Source organism: Streptopelia decaocto (genome assembly GCF_964273445.1).
Source record: "Streptopelia decaocto genome assembly, chromosome: 2".
In the NCBI taxonomy this organism is placed as follows: domain Eukaryota; kingdom Metazoa; phylum Chordata; class Aves; order Columbiformes; family Columbidae; genus Streptopelia; species Streptopelia decaocto.
The window spans coordinates 69954286-69973183 of NC_138655.1; positions in this window are offsets into that span (position 1 = coordinate 69954286).

Consider the following 18898-nt stretch of genomic DNA (forward strand, 5'->3'; position numbering starts at 1 on the left):
TTCTAGCCATCAATCTGCCCAAAAGATCATTCTCCATTGCTCCGGTAGTTAGAGCATGTCATAAAGATGAAGAGCATTAGTGCCACATTTCTATCAGAACATTGTGGATTACGCGAATCCTATCTATTGGGAAATAGTTCAAAATTCTCCTGTTTCAAAATGGAGAGAAAAGTAGAAAGATGTGCCTATTTCTGTAGAAAGAAAATTAAAAAAGAAAACAGTTCAGAAATACTCATGAGTTCTGATCATCTCAGTTTGCTTCATTATTATTTTTCTTCTTTTTTTGGTCATGTCAAAACATCAAAATTGCATAAGGTTTTATAAAATGAATATGCGCATTTTTAAAATATGACAACAAGCAGAATATAGCCCAATAATCTGATGAAGTCAAAATGATCTATTTAAATACCACCTGAACAAAATGAGGTACTTGGAACTTTCCCCACCCCGCTTCCCCACCGAAGTTCCCTCTCTCCCAATCTTATTTGAAGTTAACGTGTTACTGTAAAAATATCTTCTTTTTCACACACACAAAAAAATTTACATCTATTTTGTTCAGGAATCTTGTCTGGTTGCTTAAGTATCCATAGTGCACCATATTCTACATTGCATTTTTACAAAAGCTAGTGGGGATGCTGCCTCTGCAGGAGACATTCCCTCCCTTGAGTGAATAGTGAGGCTTTTACTTTGGGGTGGGAAGAAAGTAAAAACCAGTTTGATCCAGTCCAGAATGACAACGTTTTTTGTACTCCTGTTAAACCCGTTGATTATAGTTTGGAAGAAAAGAATGACTCTATTCAAATCATTTAATTTTATTTCTATTCTGAGCATCCCTTGGCAAAAGCAAGGCAAATGCAGCAAATGCTGTGTTCAGGCACATCTCACAGGTTGTTGTGGATTATGGTTGCCTCTTAGCACATAAAACTAAACGTGAAGTTACCTCCTTTAGGGTGCTGGAGCACTTGGAGAACCCAGCTTAACCTCAACATTCATGGGAGGTCATTTGCACCCTCATGTCCCTGGAGACTCCTCCAGCAAGCACCATGAATCAGGCAGTATCCTGGGATGGAGAAATGCCATCTCTCCTCTTAATAGTTTCCAGTGTCTATAAAGCAGTTTAATGTTTATTGGAACGAAGTCTGGAACATAAGGGTTTCTCCTCTGAGCCGAGTGCCCTCACCAGATGACAACTGATCTGGCTCATTGAATGTTTTAGCCTTTGTGGAATTTATATCCAGCAGGAGAAAATGAGGAAAATTTACGCCTGAGTGCCCAGAACCATGCGGATAATGTCGCATTCCCAAAAAGCTGTGAATCCAGGTCCGGCTCCCCTCCTATAGTCTGGCAGACTTGAAGTAAGACTTGATGTTATCCAGGCATCTTCGATTTTACTTTGTAAGTGCTTCTAGGGGGGCAGTATGGGAGGGATACAAAGGGCGTCCCTGATACTTTTAAGGGAGAAGCAGGAGGTTTAAAATGCAGTTATAATACTAGCAAATGTTTCATCTACATGCACTTCACAGTGATTTCTCCTGCCCTTGGAGAAAGACACACAGTGCAACTCTCACCGTGGCCTACAGGTCATAGCCTCTTTCCCTCTACATTTTTGTACTGGCCAATGCCTGGACAAGCCAATCTCTGCAGTCACTTTAAGTGACATGATGGAGAGGGTGACAGAATAAGATTTGGTGCAAGAGAGAAAAACAGGGAGATTTTGATTTAGGGTCCCAAGCCTTCTTGTTTCAGGTTACAGGAGAGAAAGCAGAGAGGAGAGCTGCAACTCAGGGACACATCCACAATGTAGGTGCCAGAGGAGAGTTGTACACTGGAAAGAGACTGATGGCCAATGACTCGCATAAGGTACTGAACTTATCAGTCATCAGTGCTCAGTACACACTGATAAAATTCCAGAAGGAACTTGCCTTGTCCTGTGCCATTTCTTTAGTTCATGTCTTGTGACATCTGGGTGCAGAGGAATAAATGATTTGTTTGTATTAATAAAAGCTTATAATACCACTGTGGATTGACATGCTGCTTTGCAAACTTATCTGTGTTCTTTACCCCAAACTGTTTATATCTCTAAGTCTTTCACAGAAAATCCATTGAATAAACTCAATTAATTATTTGGAGGGGAACAGTGGTGAGATGGGAACCATCTAACCCTGACCTCAGAAGAGAATTTATGTCTGCATGAGGTGAATTTGAAGCATTATGCTGACTTATTTGCCTGAGCACCTGGCTAAAGAAATCCTGACTTTTTTGTTTGCTTTCTTTCTTTCATCATCACTTGTGCTTTGTGCCAGAAACATGCAAAAAGGTACTGTCACCTGGAGCTGATCCCTGCTGTGCCTGACTAGTAGGTCAGGTTATTAATTATTTTCAGTGCACAGAAATGTCTTTTTTTTTGTCTGTATCCTTTTTATTAGCACTTCATCTAAGAGAAATATCTGCTGCTTATTCAGTTTCCCTCTTAGACCTGTACCACATCCTTGATCTCATCCAGACCAAGAGCCTGAGGAAGAGGAACCTCTCCAGCACCTCCATGTACCCAGCCCTTGGATGTTGTCTGTGTGTGGCTTCTGGTGGTGGAAGGAAAGAAAGGAGAAATGGGTCCCTCAGGATGCACAGGCTGCTAAACGAGAAGTGTGGTAAGCAGGAGCACATCTAGTCTCTGGCACTCGTTCCCTGCCCTCCCATCTGCTGCTCTGCTGTGTGGCCCCTCTTGCCAGCTGAAAGGAAGGGCTGATCATCCTCCTTCATCCCTGGTAGCCCGCAGTGCTGACGATCGGCAACTTTTGGCTGAGCACCATGAGAAACCATTGCTGGGGCCAAGCAGGGAGGAAGGAACTTAGCAGGATTGAATTTTGCCATCCTGGAAAAACAAAGACCTGCTAATGACTGAGCTCAAGGCAGTGATTTTGCAGCCTTCATCAGGCTGCTGCCCTATGGAGCCAAGAGATGGGTCTGTATGTACCCTTTAGAGACCTTTATTGAACACTAAGGTGCTCAGCAACATCAAGCTAGTGAGATTCCTGGGTCTGACTGCAAAGCGGTTGTGCTGTAAGGAACCTGGACTTAGCTTCCCTACTTGTAAAGGCCTTTTCTCTCCCTTAAATGAAGGGATTTGTGTCCAGTTAGGTGAAAGGCATATTATTTCAGGCCCAACTTTGTTACAAGCTGCTCCCAAACTTGAATCATGTTCTAATCCAGAGTCTGACTTGGTAGCGGAAGCCCACCTGTAGCATTAATGGAAGTGTTTTATTTAAAGCAGCATGGAACTGGCTGGCAATGCTTGTGAGAAACATCTCATGCTGTTAGCAGTCACTTTTACTGCTGTGAAGGGGGTAAATTAATTCTGCTGTCTCTGGGATGTAGGGAGCTCATTACTTTCCTGGAGTATGGAAGTAATAGGGGAGGCAAGGTGGCAGCTAGAGGGAGAGAGAGAAAAGTCTTGTGTGACTTGTGGACTCCTGGCTGCTCTTGACTTAGCAGTGTGTATGCAGGGCTGGGCAGGTCAGGGTAGATGCTGAACAGGTCTGGGCACACACAGGCAAGCAGAGCCCTTGACACCCACAACCAGAGTTTAGGCTGCATGTCCAGAGCTAATGCTGGAAAGGTGATTCGAGTCTAGTATGTGCTCTGTTAGCACAAATAGTTGCCTGGGTACGGGTGAGCTCTGTGGGATCCCTGGACTGGGCTTGTACCTGCTCATCTGATGCACCACATTATCAGGCTTGCCCAGTCCTGATACTGATGTGGGCTGTGGTGTGATGCCATGAGAGGTGACAGCAAAAGCTCCATTCTTGTTTTGTCCTTGTGGTGTGGCTCTTGACTTAAGCTTGAACCAAAAGTGCCACACAGATATGTACTTTTTTTTTTTTTTCCTTTTTTTTAATTCTGTCACCCTAAAAGATTTTGTATCACTGTGATTTATACAAATTGGGAGGTACAGTTTTTTGGCATTCTTTCTTCTCTGTCATAATGGCTTTTAGAGCTGCATTACAACCAAAAAGAAAGAAAAGGAGAGACAGCCATTAATTTAGGGGAAAAGAAGGTCATCAGAAAACCTGACTGTACATCCACATCTAAACTAGACATGAGGAAGAAAGTTTTTACAATGAGGGTGGTAAAACACTGGAACAGGTTGCCCAGAGAGGTGGTAGATGCTCCATCCCTTGAAACATTCCATTCCAGGCTGGACAGGGCTCTGAGCAACCTGATCTAGTTAAAGACGTCCCTGCTTATTGCAGGGGGTTGGACTTTTGAAGGTTCCTTCCAACCCAGACTATTCTATGATTCTGTGTTATACCAGATGTCTTTTTTTTGTGTCCAGTGCATTTCTGCAGCCAACAGAGTGGCTAAAGCAAGGTTGCCTGTAGCTGGTGGTACAATAGGGACCAGCTCCAGAGCTGTGTGGCAGGAGCTCCAAAATGCCAAGCACTTCGCTTGGATGGGCTGTCTCGCCAGGTACATGCTACTCAGTGAGTTTTCCCACCTGAGCTCAGCAACCACCACCTCCAAACCCTGCAGGGGTCCATCCAAACGCTGCCCTGTGTGCAAGGGCTGCTGATGGACCTAATAGCTACTGAGTGATGGTGGTAAAATTTGCTCAGATGGTTGGATCTATCACACACCTTGTTCAGAACCTCTTAGAGTTTGATTTCTGGAACACGTGAGAGCGAAGAGGAACTGTGCTTCCAGAATTAATCAAGAGGCTCCCTGTAGTCTAATGCTGGACTTTCTGTTCCTTTCATTGGCAAAGAGGTTACCCTTGCTATGCAGTCAAAAATTGATCCAGAGGGAAGCATTTACCCCTCTTTGACTGTTCAGTATTTGGTCCCCAGACAATATGATTGATATACAGTGTGCTGTATATTTTATTAGGTGAAAAAGTACCCACTGAGGCATAGTATCATTTCCAAGGGTGACCTTGTGACAGCGGGTGGCAGCAATGCACATAAAAATGATAAAAGCCTGGCTAAAATCCCTGGCTGCATAGGCTGAAGAGATGGCTCAGAAATTGTTGAAAGATGGATTAGATTAACAGATATGTGTAGTCTCAGAGGTTGATTTTTTTTTAAATAAAAAGGCAGATCAGGGACAGAAATGAATGCAGATGAGTGCACAGAAAATCAAGAGAAAGGTAAATACAACAGGAGAGAAGGATGAGAAGAAAAGGTTTGTTTTTTCTAAAAGAAAGCACTTTTCATGAGGAAATATGACCAGACCAAGGTGTAGGTGTGTTGGTTTGTGCTGCAGACGGAAATGGGAGCATAGACTGCACTAAATTGCACATGGGTTTCTCTGTTGCTGTTAAGTTCTCTCTCTCTGTCTTTACTTTGCTTGGTTATTTGTGGTGTGTGTTTGTAGTGAGTTTTCTGGCAGTATAGATAAATTATCACATTGATTTTTCTTTCTCACTTTCTTGGGGAGAGGCAATGGGGAAGATTTCTGTGTACTGTATAGAAAGCAGAGTGGCTGTTAGCAACCTGTTGACTGTAGTCTCCCACTGTACAGGAGAGATGATCGAACCAGAACTTGGAAATCAAACCCCTTCAACCAGTCGGGGAGCTGGGGATCTGCATCTGAATTTGCCATTCAGGACCATTTCTAGTCCCCAGTGTGGGAATAAAAAGTTGAATACTAGCTTCCCAGGACAGTATGTATTGCAGCTCAAGACAAGGAATGTCATAAATTGATAAAATCATTGATTGATGTGATCACGGTCATTGTAACAGGTCTGATTGTTTTTTGAGCTGTCATTGCAGTGGGAGTATAAATGCTTTCTGTTCAGTACTGTTTGGGTTTTCATGCCCTATTCTGGCAAAACAGAGATATTAAAGGTGAATAGCTGAGAAAAGGTCTTGAAGCAGTCAAGGGAAGAGAGGAGAGATTAATATTTCTGCCCAGAAGCTGGAGATGAAAAGGGAGAGTTGTGCCTGTGACAAACATTATCTTGAGTCACTCACCACTGACAAATGGGTTTGCTGACCAGAGTGCATCATTTCTCAACAGGGAAGTGTGGCTCAGATGGGAAACTGGTGACCACAAGTTTGTTACTTGAATTTCGCTGAGTTGCCTTTCAAGGCAGGGGGATGTGCTAGCAGGCTGGAAACACAAACTTGACCTTCAGTTCCCCAGCCTGTAAAATGTCCCTTAGAGGGTGCAGAAAGTAGTGGAAGAGACTCCTCACTGTAAGTGATTATTTTATTATTACCATTTGCCAACCTTCCACATCTAGTCATCCTCTCTGAGTTTGCTGTTGGCAATAATGTGACTCCTACACAAGCTCCACTGTCTTTTCATTCACTAACGCACTCTGAGGAGGAAAAGTGCTGCCCGTAGCCAAGGTGTTAATCCAAAAAGTAGTATTGGTGCCTTGTCAGGTATGCTGTGCTGCTCATCACATCTCCCTGTGGCTGTGCCATGTTGATTCATCGTGGTTTTGGTGGCTTCAGCTTGCATTGCACTTCTGCATCTTCTTGTGATTTCACTTCTCTACACTGAGGTGTTGGATACCCATACATATCATCTTATAGCTTGGGGTTATACATGCCAAAGTTTGAGGCCAATCTTAATAGTGTCCTCTATCACTGTGAAGCACATGAGCTGAGGCCCGTTTTGGGATTAGCCTGCCTTGTCTTCTATTGTGCGCAGTAAAATGATGATGCAAAGGGATACAAGTATGAAAAGTAGAAGGATGGCAACAGCGAACGGAGGTCTTGCTGCTGGGGAGGTTCTTGTCTCCAGCCCTGCCATCCAGGAGGTGGTTCCAGCCACCCTGTGTGAAGTGGCATGTGTGGGACCTCGAGCTGAGGCCAAGTCTGTTCCTGATGGCTCAGGAGAGCTGCTGACTCTGAGGCAGGTGTGTCCACAGGGTACAGTTGGGATTTCACTGGGCAGGGAAGGGGAAGGTTTGGGGCTGGCATGAGAGTCAAGCTCAGCTGTCAGGATAGCGAGAGTAATTATATGATCCCATGAATATTTACTTCCAACTATTTATAGGGCCATGTGTTAGATGTTCTTTATGGTTATTTTAGTAGAATTAATGCTTAGAGGACATTCTCAATGAAAAATATTTCCCATGAGTGAGTCAAATCAGATAAATAAATTTGCTGTTCACCATAAAATACCTAAGGTACACTTAATTTTCCTGCTAGGATGACATCATTTCTGTAGACATGTTAGCGAAATATCTCAAGTGCATACAGTGCTTTGAAATGAAAATAACTAAAATAGAAGGTATTTGGAGTACAATGCAAAAATGACTGTGAATGCTGAAAAGAAATGTATGTTTTGACTTTGATTTTTACTTCAGTTTTTGAAATTGTCTGGATTATATACAGCCACCTTCATCAAAACTGTTGCAAAGTAATTAACATTTTCATGTACATATGCCAAGGAGGTTGAAGACAATAGGAATTTGGATATTGAAATTAAAGCCATCCCTTAAGAAAACATGGGTTCATTACTTGGTACAACTGGTAATACTGCAGGAAAAATGAACTGTTTGATGAGTATTCATTACAGATAGGAAAAGTGCTTTATCATACATTTGGAAGTCACAGTGATACCAAAATTCTGTTTTGAAAGCAGGTAACAAAAATGCTGGAGAGTTACTGCAATCATTGAACATCTTAAAATTTACATGACCAAATAGTTCACACCCAGGAGCCCAGAAAAAGATTAACCAAGAGCACACATCACTTGTGAGCAAACTGTGAAGGACACGTCAAAGTAGACTGTGTGTGCACATACATATACTTGAGAGGTATTGGCATTGCATAAGACCACACCAATTTTTTTTAAAGATCCTTTGAAACCAAAGGTAACTAAAGGCTGATCTGCCTAGCATTAAATTTGGTCCAAGAGAGGCATAATTAGAAGAGAAGAGAAAAGAAACAAAAAGACAACTGATGTCTTCCCGTAGCGAGAGTGAAAAACATGTTTTGGTGAAAAACATGTCCTGTGGAAATAACAGAGCTTTTTGATGGGATTACAAATTTGGTTCATGATGGTAAATGTTCAAGTGACGTACTTCTCTAAGGTGTCAGACTTGGTTCCATGGAATATCCTAGTTAAAGGTTAGCAGTGGGTAAACTAAATGTAGTGTACATTAAACCAGCTCAATGATAAATCTCAAATAGTAATTGCAAATGGTGAATCATCTTGCAAAGGAAGCGTATCCCACAAGGGTCTCCCAGGGATCTCTTCTTGGCTCACATCCTTTTGTCTTCCCCCAGTCTTTCAGAAGAGTGTACAAAATCATTGCTAATTAAGTTTGTGGATGACATAAAGGTGAAAAATAATGACAGTTTATTTCTACAGACTTGAACTGAATTACTTCATAAGGCTGGACTTTTCTGAGCAAAGTCCTTTTTGATGCAGCCAGATTTACGGTCATGCATCCAGAAGTGGATAATTTAGGTCACGCCTACAGGATTAGGGGCTCCTTCCTGATAGACAGCAAATGTGAATAAGACACATGGTAGATAAACCACCAGCCCCTGTTGGGATCATCTTGCTAAAAGCTGCCTTTGAGGATTTCTAGTGCCACATGTAGGGCTGGCAAGACAGCTTGGGGAAGTTTGTAAAAAGCAACATTTCTGGGAAAATTCAGAGGCAACAGGAGGCATTACAAAGAAAAAGTAAAGGGTTGCCTTAGAACGTGAATTATACCCAGTTACTGTTTTTCTTTCATTAGTTTATATTTTTACTCCATGTTTTTAATATAACAACTGAGCAGAGGAGGAGGATGGAAGTTATTCTCAAGTTTAGCACTGCTAGCTGCCTTATTGCCCAGCAGTGGATAAATACAGTCCCTGTCTCTGATTCTAGGTAAGCCTGCATGACTATACATGCAATTATTCTTTTTATCTCCAGACTCTGTCTGTAATACCTACTTTCCTCCTCTTTTCTAAGACTGGGCCCAGATGTCTCTAGCTGCTAGAGAGTAGAGCTGAAAGTCCAAACCCTCCCAACTAACCGGCAGGAGTTTCAATGCCTGTCACAACCTGCTGAGGAGGTTTGCTTCACAAAGTCTCTATCAGATCATAAGAACTGGAGACAGGACAGAAAGAGAAAGGGTACAACAACTAGCTGAGTGGTGGGGACCTTCATGAGTGTAGCTATCTTCTGAATGCTGTGACTGTGCATTGGAAACTATGCAATTATCGTCACTTTGGTGCTTTTGGTTCCATGGCCTGAACCCAGAGTAGTTTAGGAAAAAGCCAGGAAAAAATGAGAGCTACAGCTAGATCTGAGTGTCTTCATAACCCACAGATGACTTGTGATGCTGTCTGGACAGGGAGAGGTCTGGTATAGCAGCAATAATGTACCCATCATTGCACTAGTATAACTGGAGATATTAAGCCCCAGATAAGTTTTCTCTGTATGTTATGCTGAAGTGCAGAGCAGGAGAAGGAACAGCAGTTACGGTGACCTAAGGGCATGGGGGAAGTGGCACAAATGGGACAGGATCTATATGTCCCTTAGGAAGATGATGAATAAATGGGTACTTATTAGAAGTATAATATAATAAAGAATAGCTCAGATATAAGACAGGGTAGTACTTTTGTTTTCCCTGTTTCGTGAAGTAAGAATGATAAGACTGAGGGGGAAATAGCACTGAAAAGATAAAATACTTTCTCTGCCTGTCGGTAATTAAACTATTGAGCAGATTGCCACAGGTTGTTACTGAAATACTTTATTAAGCCTGTGTGTTTGAATTATATTATGCTAATTATTGTAGCTTCTGCTGCATTCTCTTGATATCCTTATGTTTGCCCATCATGAATACCCAGGGTGGTCATAATGACCATGGTCAAAAATGTTAAGGGGTAGACATGTATCTTAAGTCTCCTGCTTCAGGTTTTAAACTAATCTTCAGCTGCCAGAGATTTGGAGGAGACACAACATGGCTTGGAGGAAAGCTGCAGTGGGGCAAAGTACAGGCCATGGCCAGAGCCAAGGCATAAGAACATGTCCCCTTGGTTCTGGTTTAGTGTCCTCAGTCCTTAGTTCTGGACTTCCAGTAAAGACCATCTTCCCTGTTTTTGTTTCTTTATGTGATGTAAAGGAGGCACAGTGCTTTTTGTTTCAGCAGCACACTACTGATTTATGGCATGCTTTGCCTAGACAAAAATGCATCAATACAGTGATTATCCCTGCTCCATCACTCAAACATGCTAGTCCTTTTTCCCAATACCCTGGCAGATTTTGCACTTGAGGAAATCGCTTCATTTTTTCCATGTAAAATAAAAATCTTCCATCTGAGAAGTTTCTGGGTTTGATTTTGTTTGGTTGGTTGGTTTTGGTTTTGTTTGTTTTATTAATGTTGAGATTGAATAGGCATCCTGTGAGCAAACAGGCAGAGAATTTTGGTCCTGCTGAGTGTGTCTTCCTCTTCAGGTGCTCACCAGCAATTTGCAAGCACTTCTGAATATCTTCTGGCATGTGAACTCTCCCTTCTCTGGATGATGTTTGTTTGATTCCTTGTGTTGTGCAAATATTCTTGCAGGTGACAGGCATGCTGCAGATAAACCTTTTGATCCTTTGGAATCACTAACCCCTTGTAGTCTTGTTTTTCAGCTTTGTAAGTGTTACCCCCACACATAAAGCTTCTTGTTGCTTTCAGATCTTCCCTGTTACTACTTCATTTCAAACAGCATCATTTTCCCTGTCTCTCAATGTGCTGCATCACATTTTCCCAAGAAAAAGAGAGACTTCTCAAAATGATCACTAGATGGCTATACTACCGCACAGGATTTTGCAGCTCTGCTTTTTCAGACCTTCAAACCATTTCTCACGGCCCTCTAGTTTGTAATATCTTTGGTCTGAATTGCATTTCAGCCACAAAATGCAATTTCCATATCTTCAATTTTCTGCTCAGCATGTTGCAATATAATTCCACACCATTCAAATTTATTATACAATGAAGTTGCTGGGGCTTAAATGGCATCTAACTTCTGAAGCATCTGTTATTGTCCACCATTGGAAAACAGGATCCAGGACTGCATGAGCCATTGGTTTGATCCAACAGAGCAACTCCTGTCTTTCTGGGTCTGGAGTCTCTGCAGGAAATATTTGGAGTCACTTGGGCACAACCTCATATGTCTATTGACCTGGTTCTGGCTGAGCAGCTCTGAGAGCCCTGAGGCTGGGGACAGGTGTCGGTCTGTGATTCAGACCTTAACCAGTCACCATTGCTGTTTTACAGGGATTGAAGGAGGTTTCTGAAGGAGGGAAAATAATCTGCCATTTTGCTTACTGCAAGCTAGAGCAGACTTTCAGAATAGAAGTAGCAACTACCAGAGAAGTGTTTGCCTTCTTCCTTATCTTGTTTTTGTCTCTCATTCACATCAAAGACTAATGCAAATGTTAAACTTTCCAACAGAACTCATTTCTTGCAATAGTTGGCAGGAGGGACCTAAAGAGTCGTGCCAGGATTAATTTTTGCCATGAATGTTGTGTTCAGATCCATGCAGAATAGAAATGCGTTCCTCCTCCATTGAAAGTCCCTGTTTGTGCCCTTACACAACTCCTACATCCTCGTGAGTAGTTACAATAATGACAGTTATAATATTGCTAGGTGTTTATAGCCATGTAGTATGAATGTGAATCTGGATATAAATAATACAATAATTGTCTTCTGCGAGCTAGAGAAATGCTATCTATGTTTTACAGATGAAGCAATTGAGGTAAATGGGGGAAAGTGAAGTGAATGACTGTTCTCATCTGCAAGCCATGGCATCCTGCTATATTCATGGGTGGCACAGGATGCAGGACATGAGTCAACCCTGGGATGCCAGTCTCTGGGCAAAGGGCAAGGGCTGGGATGCTGCTGGCAGCTATGCTTGCATAGAGGCAGGAAAACAAGGGGAAAAGCATTTCTCACAGGAGAGAGTCCAGTAAAGAGACCTGTTCTGAATGAAAGGAAACACCTGACTGAAGAATAAGATGTGTGGTATGCAGTGGCACCATCCCAAGGAGAAGGGGACTAGAAGTTTTCAAGTTGGTTGTGTGCTGGTGGTTCTGGAAACATGATATGAAAATATGGATACTTCTATCTTGATATGTTTTCAACAGGAGTCCATGAAGTAGGAAAAACACCAGAAAAGGCAAACCAGCAGAGCACTGGCTGGATCTCTCTGCCACATGGCCATTTGGAGCCTGAGAGGGTAACATGTGCTCCCTCCCCAGACTGCCCTGGCTGGGTACCGCAGCAGTGGTGGCTGCTCACCAACAGCCCCGGGGGCTCTCACTTGCTTACAAGGAACCTAGCAAACCTGGATGGTTTGCTTGTGAATTCCCCATGGGAAATAAAGCTTCCCATTTAGCAAACATTCGGCCTCTTGTAAAAGGGAAATTGTAAAAGCAAAATCCCTCCACAAACGCAGATGGGCTCTGAACTGTGGATTCAAAAAGAGTATCTCAGGTTTCCACTCTGGGCAGGCTGGAGCCAGGGATGCACTTTCTTTGGCTCTAAAAGGTATTTCAGCCATTTCAGGGGCAAGACAATTGTAAAACCAGCTTCAAGTTGGCATGGGCTGATTTGCTCACAAAGCTTGAGAAAAATTTTAAAAACTTGTATGGTTGATGTAATTGTCTCACATGTACAAATGTGTACGTGAGAGTTCCAAGGAAGCATTGTGAGTTTGACTGCAGGCAAAACGAATATTAATTTCAGATAGTAATCTATAGCAACAACAGTCTGTTTTCAGGGAGCTGCTTTGCAGTCTGTGCTATTGAAATTTAGAGGGAAGGGAAGGTATTGATGGGAGCCAATACCTCCAATGTGGCCATCTCAGCAAAAATCCAAATGTGATGATCAACATCACAGCAATCATTTTATTTTGTTAGCACAAAGCCATGAATCAGCAGTGGTTAATGAGAGAAATGAGTTAATAATGGGATTGCGGCAGAGTTGTACAGACTGCTTTAGGCAGTGGTGTGTAATTTTGTAAACGGAGCTGGCACTTGTTTGAAGGGAAAGGGTTGAAAGGCAATGCAGTTCCTTCTGAATCTTCCAGCAACCTGTCATGGAACTACTGATGAGCTGGCAGCAAGGACAGCTGCTTGGCTTTCGCCTCTTCTTTAAGTTTCTGCTGCAATCCCATATCATCTGTCAGGATGCTCAGTGAGCAGGTTACATTAAAATCCTACGCAGGATTATGCAAGTAATGAGAATCCCTAATGACTTGATGGGTGCTGTGTGGGTCTTCCCAGAGGCTGATGGATACAAAGAGTCTCACTTCTTCCACCAAGGCAGTGTCAAACACAAGCAAAGCCCTGGGATTGCTAAGATAGCTGATGCAGCACTGTCCTCTGCTCCACAGGTCCCTGGGAAGCTTTCCTAAGGACTGCACTGTCACAAATGGATGAACAGTTTTAGCTTTATCCAAGGGCAGAGAAGAAAATCATCTGGGCTAGGAGCATGACCCCAGGCATTAATAACCCCTTGCTGCTCTCTAGGGCAACTGTGCATTAAGTTTTTCCCAGCAATTGTGCCCTTTCGCAGTTCTTAAGGTATGCCCAAGCTCACAAACCATTTTGCTGAGAGTTTAAAGCCAGCTGTGGACCACAAAAGGAGGAGGCAATCATTTACGCAAGAATGTGCTTGTCCCTGTGGCTCTAAAATTGACCTTTGCTCCTGGAGTTGTCAGCTCCAGGGAGGACGAGGGGTGCCCGTGACCCTGTGATGTGCCCAGGGGCTGGGCAGTGCTCCAAAAACCTCACGAGGAGGGAAGGAAAAAAAAGTGTATGTTTTCAGTTCCACCCCAGATCTGCCTGTGGATTTCTCATAGCAGCAAACTGGCCTCAAAAACTGCCAGTGCGTAACACAGCGTTTCATGTACTGCACACTTGACAATTACTGTGAGAAAGCTGTTTCGCATTAGAAGAGTTACAGAAATGTTGTCTCAGCAGTCAGCTTTCTAGCCAGAAACGGCTGCCTTCCTGTTCCCTGTGCTAGACTTTTCCATCCACATCTCAGGGACTTGTTTCATTAGGGATTCAATTATTTAGCCTCCATTTTGAGATTAACAAGAAAGTTACTGACAAGCTTAAATAATTTTCCTTTTTTTTTTTTGTTTTCAAACTCAGAGATGAAACAGGCACTGAGTGAATTTGGTGGTCACAAACCTAAGATACAGACATTCCCATGATTTTGCTTAAACTCCACTTGAAAGAGAGACTTTTTGGGACTGTAAAACACTTTTATCTGTAGGATTGAAATTGGGTTAGCAATTTCCTAAAAGAACAGAAGAAAACTGACTGCTCTGGGTCATGCAGTGTACTTGCATGCCTTTGAAGTAGCCTTTTTAAAATTAATGTCCCAATGCACAGTTAAACTTGCAGCTTTTTTTTTTTTTCCTGACACTGAGTGGTCTTTGGAGTCAGTAAGGTTATTTTTCATCTTGTTGGATAACCAGATGATGGTGATGGAAGCTGGGAAGTTTGCAGATCCCCACCAGCACCATGCAGTGAGTTTTCAGAGGAACAATCCCAAATACTCATTCTGAGTTTGGTTAAGCATGAGCTGTTCCTGATTCTGGCCACAGTCACTGTTGCTGCCATAGATTTATGTTGTTGTGCTTTCTCTGCTCATTATAATTTTTCAAGAGAAAAAGGCATTCATCAGCTCTGACATCAGACAAAAACTAATGATTTGTGTTACCTGAGCCTATTCAGCAATGAGAGCCCAAAGAGAAGTGTTGCAGCTCGCTCTGTCCATGTGGACCAAGATAACGTGTAAAGAAGCATGAGGCATGGAGTAATTACAAGCAGAAGATAATTACTGGGCCCCAACCTTCAAGAAGGAGTGTAGTTGAATTATTTTAACTCTGAACTGGTGGACAGAACTCATAAATCAGTGCTTGTGGCTAATGGCTATGGGCAAGTAACTTAAATCTGTATTTTGATTTCTCAAATGGCACTGCATAAATTTGGGCTCTGATGTTCTTGGCTTATTGGAGGTGTACTCTGGTGAATTACAGTGGAGGATGAGCCTCTGAGCATTGCAAATAATTCTGGAAAAAACTTAGAAACAAAAAATACTAAAAATTAAATGGCATTAGCAATACTTGGAGATAACATTTATTAAAAAGATACATTGTCTGGACCAGAGCACCTTCTTTCCTTCTCAGGTCCCTTTCAGAACTTCCTTAAAACTTGCTTTGATGCTTGTGCTGCTCAGGAATCTCACAAGCATCAAATGTGCTCATGCTACTTGGTGTTTAGGTCCATGCTATTTTACTGCTGTATTGCACTCTACCATCTTTTTTATGTTCACCTGTTTTTTGTCCTCAAATATTTGAATTGCAAACCCTGTGGGTCAGTGCTGGCTTGTGTTATGCCCATGTGCAGCACCTACTACTGTGAATTGAGGTCATACTGTACTGTCATGTAGTTAATAATTGGTTTTCTAGCCTGTGCACTGGTGGATGACCCCAGCCTGCCTGGTCCTATTTGGGCTGCCAATACTCTGATGTGGCATTCCTTCGCTTTTCTAATTTTCACCTGCACTGTGGTCCAAGTAAGCTGTAAACTACAATGGAGACAGAGCAGGGAATGTCATTGTCTTCCTCTCAATACACAGATGCATTCTGACACCTGCTAATCCTCAAGGCCAGGATGTCAATAAAAATTGGAAACACTGTGGCATCATCACGTCTCACCTTCAATATAATCATAACACAGGGTCTGTGGCCTTGGGTATGTGACGGATGAGTTTTTATGATGTCTGTGTTCATTGCTTTATAATGGTGTATGGTGATCATGCTGTCAATAACTGGCTATAACCCCTGCTTGCTTTACGGGTTGTTCTGCTCCCTTAACTGCTAGTCTATAGCACTGAGCCCTAAATTTTAAATCTCTGCAAGAAATAATGTGTGTCTAGGAAATTAAGACTTATATTTCTCTCATTATTAATCAGCTCTTCTCCGTCAGCTCCTGATTGTGCTCCAGGCTGTATTAACATGACTGCAATGCTTGAGATCCATCCCCACCTCTTGTCCTTTTCTTTCTCTGATTCCTTTTCTAACTTTTAGGCTAAGAAGGGCCATTCAGTCAAAAGGTGGCTGGTGTGAAGTGGTGGAGTTTAACAGGAAAAAAAAAGAATCAGCGAACAATACATTTATTAGACTATTTCATGATAAGAGGGAGGGAAGGGCATGTCAGAGAATGGAGAAGAAAAATTAGAGAGCAGTGTGACTAGATCTGAATTTAGATCAAGGTTAGGTAACTTCAGAGAGTTTCTTGGGTTTTTTTATTTTTCCCTAACTCAGGACAGCCCTTGAAGAAAAATCAACAGATAAAAGAGAAATAGGCCTAAATCTAAATCCTGTTCTTAATTTTCTGAAACTCTGGGGAGTCCAGATTTTGCTCTGTGCCCAAGCTTTGCATTTCAGGGCCAGGGAAGAGCCAGTTTGGATTTTTTTTCCCCTCAGTTTTCTCCAGACAACAAAATGAAACACTATGAGTTATACTAATGAGCTGGATCATAACATCATTTCAGGTGAGACACCAGGCTCCCTGAGGGCACTAGTAGATCACAGTAGCCCTGGGCAGCCTCACTAGTGATCCCCACATGCCCCCTGCCACCATGGGCCTGGGGGCTTCAGCTCAGCTCAGGTTGGGACGCACCCTCCAGCTCTACCCTGTGTCTGACCTTCACTGTGGGCCACTTGTCCCCAGCCTGGCCCTGGGTCCTTTCTGGATGGACCTTGGACACACAGTGCTGGAGGGTCCAACTCCACCCCTGTCTCCTGCTGCTCTTGGCTGGACCCGAATCTGTCCTGGCTATGTCAGTGCTGTTGTTGGAGCCTGTCACCTGCCCCCAGCTCTGCCCACTCAGTTCAAACCCCAGGGGATGCTACCCCATCAGCAAAGGCATGGCCTGTGATGGGGTCACCCCGACTGCTGGTTCAGCCCAGCTCACAGAGCAGCCCCACTGACACTGCACCCTGGAAAAAAAAGTAAAAAGAAGCAGGTATGAATAGTGTTGTCCACATAAAACTGGCTAACTGGAGAAGTTGCAGTCTATTTTGATCTTTCATCAGACTTCTTTTGGGCTCCCTGGTAGTTAAAAATTATTGTAAAATCTGTTGTTAGAAATAGTAAAAAATAGAAACAAAAAAAGCTGCAATTTCATTCATTCTTCACGTTCAGAAAGAAAGATAGTTTGATTATATCACCATTTCACCAGTATATTTATCACAAGTTTTTAAGTGGAAACTCCAACTCCAACTTCTTCCTGATTTACTCATTCTTCCCTGTTTTAGTCTCTTTGTGAAAAGAAAAACAAGCAAACAAAACCAAAGCCAAAACCCCAAACAAACAGAACCATCCAACCAAATAAAAAACCACCAAAAACCAAGGAAAGAGAAAATTATAATGAAAAGGAACCTGGTTGTGTTCAGAAGAGAGTGGGAGAGCATAACTACTGCTATTGTTTTGCTGTATCTTTACAAAAAAGAGGGAGTTTTTTGAAAAATGGCCACCCCCTACACATCCCTTTGTTGGGAGATTGGGCTAGATGACCTTGGAAGGTCCCTTCCAATCCAAATTATTCCATGATTTTATAGTTCTATCTGCCCAGAATAAAATCCAGTTTATTAAAAAAAAAAAGAAAAAATCTTTAATTTTAAGCAGCTCATTTATTGAAAGATGAAGTGTGCTGGTATAAGCGTATCTTCTGGTATGATAGGCTTGAAATAGGGGTGGAAAGAGGTATTACCATTCGATAAATTAAAATCTTCCAGGCAGAGCAACGATCTGTGTGTAGAAACCACCAGGGTCTTAGAAAATATTAAGAATTGAGCTATTCTATCCAATGACTTGAGAGAGTTGTTGTTAGTCCAAAAATGGGAATAAAAATACTATTTTCAAGGGTGGTTTGTTTGCTGCATGCAGGATGGCTAATTCTGTCTTTTTGGGTTATTAGACTTTATGGAAGCTCTTGGCATTTTTTTAGACTTTAATTTTCCCTGGAATGCTTCTTTCTTTTATTCTGCTAGTAAAAGACATATTCTTTTTAGTGTGATGTAGTGTTTGTTATTAGACAGCTATATTATTCTTTATATGACAATATTATTTGTATGGCATTAGCTGCTATAAAATTTAGGGCTGAGGTCTCCTTGCTCAAGCTCATGCAAGTGTGAACATTTAGAGGATGGGGTGCTCATGCAAGAAGTCAATGATCCAGACAGGCAAGAGAGGGGAAGGGACATCATAGACAGGTGAAGTCCTTGGTCAGTGAGGCTCTGTGAGGCAGCATCAGCCACAGAGCTGTGCCATTTGAGTGACACAATTATCACCCCATGTGGCTTGCCCCACAGCCAGGGTTTCTCAGTGACTAGATGTAACCTGAGCTGACTTAAATGAAGGAAAAGGACTTTTCTCTATGGAGTTACAAAATGCATGTTGTAACGCAAAGTATCTGCTACTGCCACATATGTGGTAGCATTCACCTTGATGCTTCCGGGTTGCATCTCTATTGTATGTTGGAGAATAATGGTGTGAGTTTGAAATGAGCTTTCTTCAAGTGTGGGTGCAACCAGCCTTGGTAACACGAAGCTCTGGGGACAGCCAGCCCAGGTGTCTGTGCTGAGGTGGGCACACTTTACTGTGGTATGGACACACTCCAAATGTCTTCAAGGGCTTGCGGAGCATTTACTCAAACTATCTAAGCCACCTCCCAAACAGGTAAAAATGACATTCCAGCAAGGATTATCAGTTAAACTCTAAGTGGCTTCTTGCTCATCCTTTCGTCATGTTCAGAGATCAGGTCAAGAGGAATGATCAGGTGTGACGAGGCAACAATCCATTTGCTTCTGCTAAAATATGCCTAACAGAGCAAATGGGAAATTGGCTGTTCTAAAGACAGGGAAATAACGTA